Raw genomic sequence first — 12,589 nt, 5'->3', positions numbered from 1 at the left:
TCAAGTATATTTAATTCATCCAATTTGCATTTGTTCATATGTAAGAAATAAAAACTTTTGAGAAATGCTACTAAAATCGGCACGTGGATGCAAGTCATTAATTTTTTTAGTCAAAGAAGTCGATTTAGATGTCGTTAGCAGGTGGAACAGGACCTTAATTAATTTGACGAGCAAAAGTGGAGACAGCTATCTAGGATCCGAACTGGCTTAGGACGCATGTTGGTTGAGGCCCAGGTTTGCCCGGACTGTAGCGCCATCTTATTTAAGTGAGATGCATATAACTCTTACATTGTTTAACTTCTATTTAAATCAGTTTTGATTTAGCTATGTAAAAAAACTCTCTTTGATGCTATTATAAATTTCACCCATTGCACCTTACCCACTAAAGCTACATCAGCTTAAAAACAAACATTAATTATAAAATAAAATTCCAATGTAATTCTCAATAGAAGAAGGTAAAAAAAAACAAAAAACATAAAGCCGAAAATCACATTACATAGGATTACAATTCATCCAAACACTTGACGGGATGAAAAGATGCAACGCAAACGCACTTATTTATACCTTTTTAACACCTATTTTACAAATATTTGAAGATAGATATTATTTCAACATAAATAAACTCACGCTGTGACATTTATTAAATCGAGAGACAACAAAGGACAACAACAAAATAAAATACAACAGACAAAAAGGATATCAAAGAAAGCTCTTTACCTATGTCATAATACAAATTGAGTGGGTTCGAGTCATCTAGATGGATGGAAGCATGCAGCATCCACCACCTCTCCCAAATTTTTCACACAAATCACCTGGCAACCGAACATAATTGAAGTTTTTCTTTCTTTTTGAACTTCGCTTGGCCCGATTAGCAGCTTTGTTCGATGGTGAGTATAAACTACGATATTGAAAAAGAAAATTGCTAAACATCCCTCGTCAAATCCCACTCAGCATGAATTATTACCAATTAACTTGGCAAAACCCTTGATAATGAAATTATCCTTGAATCAAAAATGTATGCATGCATTTTTTCACTCTTGAATTTTCAAAAACGCGCTATACCCACATTGAATAAAGTGGCAAATTATATGTACTTCAAAAGCAACAATTCGTCTATTTCAACCCTCTTTAACAGTTTGATGTTGGTATTGGCATCATGGAGAAAAAAGGACCTGAAATCACATACCTTTCATTTAATAATAGAGCAAGTCATCATCAATCCGACCATTTTATTAGTCTGATGGGATTGCCAAACAACGCCCACCTCATCAGGAGATGCTTATCAAACGTTAATTCGAGAAGTGTGTCCCCCCATTGTTGAGCGGAAGGGTGGGTGTGTTGCAACTTGCGACACAGAGGACTCATGATTGTATTTTGATTTTTGATCGAAAAAGAATAAATATTTTAAATTCTTACTCGAAGCACGCTTTCCAAGGCTTACAAAGAAAATCAAACAGAACTCAGATGAAGAAATGAGCTATGGAAGCTTCCATCGCCGCGACGGCAGAAAGTGCAGCATTTTTATTAGATTTTTCTATTATTTATTTAGATGACGAAGTGGTACATCATCTTTCAATAAGTATAGGTAAAAAATATTTTGAAGTGAGTATTTTTGTTTGGTATTTTATTGTTGTACTTTAAAAGATTTGTCTGCTTCACATGGATATAGACTGCAGTTTTTAGGGGGGAAACTGATTTTATTCGTCTGTGCCATGGGTTTTCTACTTTTTAAATGGAAGTCTTTCGATATCTTAAATTATGGAAAGACGGTTTTTAGAAGTATGTCGAAGAGAAGTTTTAGAAATTAAAACTTTGATAAGACCATTAATAATTATATCAAAAATTTCCTCCGCATTTCGGAAAAAAACATTGATATTGACTTGTTTTGTGTTAACAACTACAAAAGTTATTATATGAAAAATGATCTATGATTTTTAGAATGCCAAAATCTAAAACTTATTTACTATTAATGTCATTTGCAATGGGTTCTTAAAGTTTGAAACGCTTCCACTAAATTATTGTTCGTCTCCTGAATGAAAGAATAAAATAAAATCAACTACTGAGTCGCAATTAATGATTGTAAAACTCCATTCGATTTCTCAAGAAAAAACAATAATTTGAAAAATTGTTAGGGCAGTTTTAAAATTAATTTTATTTAAAAATATGTTTAGTATGTGTTTAGTTATTTAGAAATAAAATACCCACACAAAATCTTGACTTTAAATTCAACCCAAAATAAACAAAGATAAATAAAATATGAATTAACACTTTTTACCCTCTGTAAAAAGTGTATCAACATTATAAACAAAATGCGCATATGAAATACTGCGTAAGCAATTATTTTTATATCCGATTCCACTTGTGTGACCATAAAATCTTGACTTTAAATTCAACCAAGAATAAACAAAAGATAAATAAATTATGAATAAACACTTTTTACCCTCTGTAAAAAGTGTATCAATATTATAAAAACTATGCGCATATGAAATGCTGCATAAACAATCAAATAGTATAAAACCTAATGATGTATCGAGAATCGATTGATTCTTAGTTTAGAACTGAAGAAAGATACAACGTATAGCGGAAGACTTCCCCCCACCAGTGGTAAGGGGTCAGATGCTTTGAATAAAGATCACATTAAATTTAAAATCAAAACGGTCTTTTAATCTCTCTAACGAGAGAAAAAGTAGATATTTTTTTCATTAAACGAAGATCCTTTAATAAAAGTTAATTATATAGAGCTACATATATCTTTTTAAAATAAAAATATCATGGACAAGTAAGTTTTGTTGTATTTTATATATTATTTGATTTGGTGCCTCTTAAACATTTTTTTCTTGAGTCTGATTTCGAAGGGGATTCTGATTTGGCAAAATCAATTAATTCCGAACTTTATGACACAAACAAAATATATTTAACTTATTTAAGTTATGTACTAAAACTAAAAAAAAAACAAATAAATACGGAATTTCAAGCTGAAAAGCCTAGAATTCATACTTTAATGAGCACCGTAAAAGGTTTCTATGAAAACCTCTTGTCAAACTTCATCAAACGAAATTTTTTAACAGACCGCTCTATTGACGTTGACTTCAATGAAACAAATATTCATTTAAATGTTTAAAATATCTACATCGGCCCTAAAGCCGTAATACTGATGAGAGCAAACGATGATTCTAGTATTAATGTTTTTGAAATTAAATCTAATTGTTTGATATAGTAATTTATTGAGTTTTGCAGTAGGTACAGTTTTATTTACTTTTTCAAAGAATGCAAAAATCCTAATAAATGTTTTTAAAAATAATATTAATATATGTATATGTTTTTAAAAAAAATGTAAAACATTTTAAAAGCCTTGTCAAAACGTGTTCCTTTTATATAATTTTAAATTGTAAACTTTATACATAAAGTATTTGTTTTGAAATTGAAACATAATGTACTTAATTTAACCGAAGCACTGAATTCTTGATACGGTTTTTTAATCTTTTATTATATTATATATAATATAGACAAATTTCCTGTTTTATTTGCTGTAGTGCCCCGTACTGCTATATTTTTCTGAAAGTACTGCAGGATCAAAAAGTGAAACGACAGCCCTGGTGACCAGTAGCGTCAACAGGTTCATCGATAAATTACGTATACATAATTTATTTCTTCGCCTAGCATTCGAGTATGAGACTGGTTATTTAATATTAGCTCCTTCAAATTGGTGCTATGGACGAGGAATGTCCGCATCGTAAAGCTCTTCAGTTTAAAAATGAAACACACGGGATGTGTTGTTCATCAGGAAATGTGCAATTACCTGCAATTGAAACACCACCGATCCAGATTTTAATCTGTTCCTAAATTCAATTAGAACATTCAATTCGTGTTTTCAAATGACGTGGTTCGGAGCAATAGAAATAGTTAAGAATAATGCTAACAACAAAGGCCAAATTTATCACAAAATGGGCTAACTGCTGCCAATGCCGAATGAAGCACCTACATTTTTACAAATTTACTTTATGGGCGGTGAAGATAAACGTGTGGATGCACGTTGTGGCTGTTATAACCTTGACTTACTTTTTGCCAGACGCATCGTCAGCGATCAGGATACACTATTGAATGAGCACAATGAATTGTTGAAAATATTCAAATCACACATGCACAAATTACATAGTGATAATCACGCTACGGTCATCAATCCTGATAAAACAAACGTTGGAGAGCATATTCGTAGATTTAATGCACCTGTTATTGACGATGTTGCTAAATATAATCATGGTTGGCGATCGTACAGCTACTGGAGAAATCGTGATTTGTAGAAGAAATAATAATTTACAGTGTATTGCTGATACACACCGTTCATATGACGCTCTCCAATACCCGCTAATGTTTGGAAGGGACGGGTATTGCATAAATATTTAACTATGAGATCCCGCAACAGGCCCCGAAACAAATAAGAATGCCAGCTCGATGGATTTTTATGCGTATCGGTTGATGATTAGACGCGATCAGATCAAAGTTATTCTACGATGTCGTGAGCTTTGTCAACAATTCATGGTCGACATGTACGTAAAGATAGAGAGCGAACGATTACGATACTTGAGATTTAATTAAAAAAAAACTGCCAGCGGAAGAATATGTATATTCACCTACGAGACGCTATCATCACTATCGCTCGACAACGCCGCTCAAATCGGTAACACTGACTTATGTACGACCGCGAATATGGGCGGCAGTGTTTATTTATCACGCTCACGGGTAATCCGAAATGGTGAGAGATTACATCTTTCCTATTGCCTGGCCAAAATGCAATACATCGCCATGACATAACAGCACGTGTATTCAGACAAAAATTGGAATCTTTGATAAATTTCATTACAAAATTACACGTTTCCGGTTGAATGGCAAAAGCGGAGATTACCTCAAGCTCACATTTTGGTTTTTTTAGTCGATAAAATACGTCTTGCGGAAATCGACAGTATAATTTCTGCGGAAATTTAAGATCCCTCTACTGATCAAATGTTGATTGATATTGTTACAACAAACATGATTCATGGCCTATTAACAAAACAGCTGGTACATATAGACGACGGAAAAGTTACTTCAGACGAAACTGGTGGATTAAATTACCGGTCGATTTCTGCACGATTATTGCTTCACAAGATGCTCTCATTGACCAGATATTTCCCAATGTACAAAGACAATTTACAAATCATGAGTGGCTGGCAGAGAGAGCAATTTTAGCAGCAAAAATGGGGATGCAAGCGAATAAAATTTCTGACTTGGTGTCATACAAATATCATACAGTTTGTGATGCTATACCGAAGCTGTAAATTATCTAACTGAGTTTTTGAACTCATTGGATTAATTAATTTACAACTGAAGGTTGGGTTTTCGGTAATTTTGCTTCGTAATTTGAACCTACGGTTGTGCAACGGCACGGGATTATCAATTAATAAATTAGATAAATTTTCGCAAACAAAATATTCACAAGTTTTCAAATTATCAAATTTGAAAAACAAAAAATTATTATTTTTTTAATCCAAAAAGTAAAAATTTGACATTTTCGTTCATCAAATATAATTTAGAAAAAATATCATTAAAATTGGTTCATTAGTTCTTAAGAAAACTTAACAACAAAATAACGGTTCTAAGGTGGGTACCCTTCTGTAGCAAAACAAACATTTTAAATATAACGTGTTGAAATCTTAATTTCCATGTTGAACTCAATCGGCCCACAGTTTTGGGACGACGTAGGGGTTTGACAGACAGACGGACTAAATCGAGGGACCCACTTTTTTCGACTCCTCTACAGTTGTAATTTCATTTTTGATTATAATTTCAAGTTCGAATTTTTTACGAATGCAAAACTTGCAAGTTTCTATACGTCGCAAATAAAATTTCGCACTATCTATGTTTGTACTGCTATTTGCAACAAATTTATATAATTCTTTTAAAGAAATGCTTACTAATTGATTAATTAATCAATGTCAAAAGTATTCATACCTTCAAATTTAAATTCAGATTCCTCAAATGCAAAAGAAACTTTGTGTACATATATTCAACTTCGCACTTACCAGACATTTATAATATGGCCAAGCATCTAGGTTGCCGATTAAATATCAGGTCAAGATATATCTTGAAGATCGAAAGCTTCTTAATGACCGACAGTACGGCTTTCGCAGCAATAGGTCCACTAGTGATCTCATGGTTCATCTCGCCGAACAGTGCAGCACATTTTTAAAGGGTTTTGGAGAAAGTAATATTATTGCATTTGATATTTTAAAAGCACTGGCCGGATTCTGATACTTTTAACAGATCGCGGTCAGCATTCTGTTAGTTCTAAAAGTCAAGGCAACAGTTTTTTTACTTTGCCTTTGTAATTAACTGTGACAAAAAATTACATAATCAATAAATTAAAGTGTTCATTTAATCGATCATAAATTAAGAATTTTGGTTTTTTTCTATTTTGATGTTTGACCGTCGCGTTCTTTGTAAAAATAAACAGTTTATTCATTTCAATTAACTAATTTAGTAAGGTCATAATGTCAGAAATTGCAGTTAACGAAAAGTTTTTTTGTGTTTTCAACAAATTAAGCCAGCTGCTTGATGTCAAGATCAAATAGTTCTTTTTCTATGCTATCTCTGTCAGTTGCACTTTCATGACTCATGGTTCTGATAACAATTATTATTATTATCAAAAAGGGAAAATTAAATCTTACCAATTTTTAAAATCCAATTGTTTTCTTTTACAAGAATACGTGTAAACTATAATTTCATTATAATGTTACTATATCTAGTTGCAAATAGCAATTTTCATAAATGTGTATATCCGTTCATTCGATATCCTATTCCAGTTAAGGTTGAGACTGTCACAAAAACGAGAAATAGACATTAAGAATACTCGCAAAACTAGTATTCTCCAAGATCTCATTCATCAATAACGACAGAAAAATAACAACAAATCAAAAATTAAAAAAACGAATTCCATCCGTCATCGCTACAATTCTTTAAGAATCAAGACTTAGCAATCTGCCAACCAAAAGACTACCCAAACTCCCTACCATGCTTTATTAAAGCATTTGCTTTTCTACAAGCTATACTAAGGCTGTGACCAATCTTTTGAAAACAAGAACTGCTCTGATCTAAAACATATTTTGGAACTTTGTCTATTGTGGAAGCCCATCATAATTGCAAAAAAAAATCAAAAATAATTCTGTATATGAAAGTCTTAAAAAATCCTAGCCTAACAAACATGCATAAAAAACATCATTGAATTTCTGAATAAAGCAAAACTTGTAACTATATTTAACAAGTAAAAAAACCAATAGCCGACAATTATTCTCGACGTTTAACGTCCCAAGAATCTAAACAGAAGATTTTTAAAGAAATGTCTGTGTTCGGAAAGCTTTTTTCGGTAGAAATATTGACTTCAAATAAGTTTTGACTTTTAGAAAAATTGAGTTGATATTTTTTGTTTACTATATGTAGATATTTAAAACAAAAAGTGAACATTTTGGTTGACTGAAAAAACATCTCTTGAACCAATAACGGAATGTAGTTTTCAACATTCTGTAAAATTTGTATATAAATCTAACTACCAACAATACTGCACAAAATTGGTAAAAATTGATGTTTAATTCTCGATATCTCGTGATTAAATAAAAGTATTGACTTCAAAATTATATAATTCTGTGCTAAATTGTGCTGTTAACAAAAAAAATGGATTTAGAAAAAAAAAACATTCTGTTATCTAAAATTCTACTGGACTAAAAATCTCGTCGACAAAAACTAATATTGAAATCAAACTTATTTTATCATATTTTTTATAATTAGCAAACACTAAAAGGGTTTTTTTATACCTTTAATATGCCAAAGACACAGTGTGAGCATTAGGAAAAAAGGGAAGGGTTGGATAGGAGGTGTCGGTGTACATTGGTTTTAAATTTCTGAACATTGCAATGACAGGCAAAGATAGTGCGTGGCAAGGCGTTCCAAGTTCGCGTAGTACGGCTAAAAAAAGAATCTCTGTACTTCATAGTACGGCCGAAGTTGGGCTCAAGGGTAAACTGATGGGCATTCCTAGAAGCGCGAGTATTACAGTTAAATTGTTTAAGGGGAGGAATGCAACTGGCTATTTCACTAGAGCAAAATCCGTTAAAATAACGGTAAAAACGGGTGAGGCAAGAAACCTTGCGTCGATGTTCGAGTGATGTAAACGAGTTGATGCTGTTAATGTCACCAATCATTTTAAAAGCTCTTTTTTGAATACTGTCCAAGAGGGTTAAATAAGTTACTGGAACACCAGGCCACAGATGAGAGTTATATTCAAGTTTCAGACGTATATAGGTTTTGTAGGTTGTAGCCAGATCAGACGAAGAGAAAAATTTCTTGCAACGTCTCAAAAAACCTAGACATCTTGCGGCATTTTTGGCAACATCGCGTATGTGATCGCTCCACAAAAGGTGGTTGCCGATGCACATTTCGAGGATGTCAAGATTTTCCGTTTCGTTGATGCAAGTGCCACTCATAGATAGTGGCAAAGAGGGTTTATCTCGCTTTACCGATGCAAGACAGCATTGCGTTTTCGAAGCATTAAATTCCACACGATTTTTTATTCCCCATTGTACAATGCTGTGTAGGTCGGAATTTAATGAGCTAATCACATTTTCCCGTTGCAGTTCCACATCCGAAGAGGAGGGTTGTGAGACAGGAAACGAATATGAAAAGCTAAGAGTGCTATCGTCAGCAAAACAATGTATTGAATTAGAAGTAGCAGACAGGAGATTATTTATAAAAATGAGGAAGAGGGTCGGAGACAAAACGGAGCCCTGGGGCACACCAGCGTTTATTTTATGAGTTTCAGACTTGAATCCGTCCAAAACAACTTTTATTGAACGGTTCGAAAGAAAATTTCTAATCCAACGAAGAAGAGATTCGTCGATACCGAAAGCACGCATTTTCGCATAAGAGAGCAAGATGCCAGACTTTACCAAATGCCTGTGAAATATCAAGTGCAATAATCTTACTTTCTCCAAAACTATGTAAAGATTTGTTCCACTGTTCGGTGAGATGAACCATGAGATCACCAGTGGACCTACGAAAGCAGTATTTCCAGTCATTAAGAAGCTTCCGTTCCTCAAGATATTTCTTAAGCTGATAATTAATCAGCGTTTTCATGACCTTAGAAAGAAGGGACGTTAGTGCTATCGGTCGGTAATTTGTGAGAGAAGAAGATTCCTATTGGGATTGGCTGAACAAATGCAGTTTTCCAACTATTTGGAACGAGCCCGGAAGAATAGGATAGATGGAAAAGCTTACGCAGTGGTTTTGCTAGCGTCGAAGAACCTCAGAATAATAGCAGGGATACCATCTGGGCCAGCGGATTTATGAATGTTGAGATCTTCAAGAACTCTCGTCATAGTTTGAGTACGAAAAAAGATTGGTCCCATAGAATCATTTACGCGTTCAAGCACTGGGGGAGTCATGACACTTTCTGGTAAGGTGGAACTTTTGGCGAACTGCCTTGCAAATAAGTTGGCTTTATCAATAGAGCTAACTAAAAAAGTGTCATTGACAACAAGCGTAGGAACCGAGGAAGAGGAAGAATTCCTCATGTTTTTTACAAATGACCAAAAATTCTTACTGCCTTTGGGACATTGCAGTATTTTTCGCCGTAATTTTTGTTCATTTAAAAATTTGGTGCTTCGAATATAGGCGTTGCAGGCCTTCCTGGCTTGCTTAAACTTTTTCCGGTTTGGTTTTCCTCAGTTGGGTTGGCTTTAAAACACCGGATGCTCACCTCTTTCTCCTTGATAACCTCTTTGCAGCTCGAATGGAACCATGATTTAACCTTGGATTTAATACTTTTAACCCTATTCGGGATAAACGTTTACATTCCAAAATGAAAATGGAGTCTACGTCGCTATCGAGGAAGCATAGCGACCAGTTAAAGATCCTGAAGAAATTATTGAGACCGTCCCAGATGGCTTTCTCGTACTGCCAAACGGTTCTCTTTGGAGCTCTTTCTTTAACTGGATTTGTTTGACACGAGAAATTAGCAGATATGACACTGCGGTCCGATGTGCCTAGAGGCGTCAATACACTGATTGTGTACTTGTCAGGATCAGAAGTGAGCAACAAGTCAAGGGTATTTTCTGCTCGGCCGTTAACGTCTGATATACGAGTAGGCTCATTGACAAGCTGAGTAAGATGGTTAAACTCAGCAAAAATCTCAGCACACATTCCTTCGGGCGTTGTCTGGCCCGAATGGCGAAGCCACGAAGAATTGTGAACATTGAAATCGCCCGTAATAACGATTTCAGTGTGAGTATACAGGGAGACAATTCTTTGTATGGAATCAGACAGAGCATCAAATTCCTGAGAAGTTGAAACTCTGTCCAGGTTTGGGCTCCGATAAAGAAAACAATAGTGAATGATGTGCTTATTCACGGAAAGTTTTAACCACATGAAATTAAAAAGGGAGTTGGTACAATGACCGTATTGTGGTAAAAGTTGATATGCATCATTCCTAATATATACGGCGACACCATGGTGTGAGAAGAAAAATGGCACTAAGCAATACCCATGAATAAAAAATTCAGCAGGATCGGAATTCGGAATCTTCACCTACTTGTGTTTCACTCAATGCCAAAACAGCTGGTCTGTTAGAATTAATGTGGATGTATACAGACTGAAAATTCGATCTTAGATCACGAACATTACTATAATCTATGCCCTCCCATAGTAAAAAATGCTTGCTTTTAACTGTTCTTAAAAATCCGTTATAATATCTTGTCTCTATCACACAATTGAAAAGGGGAGAAAAGAAATGAAAAACCTCATTTGATTGCTAAATGAGAATGAATATTGAATTTTATTTATATTTCATTCTCCTGCTCTGTCAATCCACCTTAGAAAATTATCAGTAATCTTAGAAATATTAACTGACCGTCATTTCAATTTTATGTTTTTCACCATGTTAATAAACAAAACACAGTAACTTTAATTACAAGTTGTATAAATAGTTTTTTTTTTAATTTTATCAAAATCTTAAAACCATCTTAAGGCTAGATTTCGGACGTAGTAGATTAGCGGAACCACCTCCCTATCTTGTATCAGCCCTCGATTGTGTAAAAAGAGAAAAGCTTCGGGCTGAATGTTGCCACTTAAACTTGCAATTTCGTAGTACTCATTTGTTGAGGTAGTAAGCCCCAAAAATTAAGTTGTTAGTCGATGACATCGCCCCTACCAAGCTGCAGCAAGAAATTATCTATTCTTTTATGTTGGCTCTGTTGTATAGAACCTGGTTGGAATAGTAATGTTTATACTCCGACTCTGGTGTACTTTGTACTCCAAGGGAACGTCGCAGACATTGTCTCTCAAACACCCGAATATTTTGAATTTGAGATGGGCCAACGTTGAACCATACCGGGGATCCATAGACAATCATCGGCCGGATAAGGGCCATGGAGCTGTTTAAAAACAACCGTTTTGTCAGGGCAAAGACTCTCCTAGCTCTGGCCAGAGCAGCACTCATATGTCTTACGAAATACAAGTACTGATCCAACCAAATGTCAAGGTAATTTACTACACTTTTATTTGGTCCAACGATCGCTAGATTTTTCCAGTTCTTTCTCGTAACCCTTGAGGCTCTAAACAGCGGAGTCCTGAACAGAATAGTTTTGCATTTCTGAAAGTTATTTTTTAACTTCCAATCATCGCAATATTGCTGAATCTTGTCGAAGTCACCCTAAAAAGTGTCTTGATAACCTCAATTTTTGGGGCCGTTCTGTACCCAATAAGGTCGTCAGCGTACGCTATTGCCTGAGTCAGACTTACTATCAGATCACTGGTGTAAATGTTAAATAAGATCGGCGAGTTAACCGCTCCCTGTTGAATCAATAGTTTAGTTATGGTATGTTTATGAACGATTAAAATTCATCACTTTTGTTATAGAGGAAATATATTACCGAGAGTAGCCACTTAATGGGTTTGCTCTCTTTCGGCCTAAAAGCTAAATTGAGAGGATTTTGTATATAAAAATAAGCTTGCTTATGTAGCCAAGCTATTATGAAATTAGTTATGGATTTTGTGACCATCTTGCTCAACCGCAGGGGAAATAACTATGAGGTGAACTCAGCCGTTTAAAAAACGATCCGATGTTCAAAAATTGAAAAATTATTGCAATAATTTAAGAAAAATTAATGCAATAATTTAAAAAAAATAATTTACAATAATTTAAGAAAAATAATTTGCAATAATTTTAGTGAAAACTGTGCTAAAACTAATATATGACACACAAATTCTATGATTTTTATGAAAAGTTTCGCTAAAAACAGAAAAAATCATGCAGAAAGTATAGGCGCACCCTCGAACTGCAATGCGAACTTGGCTCTAACCAGGAAATTCCAAAATCTCGAAGATGAAGTCGGCCTCGAACACGTCGGGATCGGATTCATCGGGTAGTAATAATTTGCAGAAAAATCCAGAAGCATCAATTTCATAATATATATCCTCTATGGCTTCTCTACTAAATAATTTTAAATCTTCTCAATCCAGTTAGTTTGGCACAACTTTTCTAAAACGTACACCGCCATCTACATTT

Source organism: Eupeodes corollae, chromosome 1 (genome assembly GCF_945859685.1).
Source record: "Eupeodes corollae chromosome 1, idEupCoro1.1, whole genome shotgun sequence".
NCBI lineage: Eukaryota > Metazoa > Arthropoda > Insecta > Diptera > Syrphidae > Eupeodes > Eupeodes corollae.
This window is presented reverse-complemented; position numbering follows the sequence as displayed.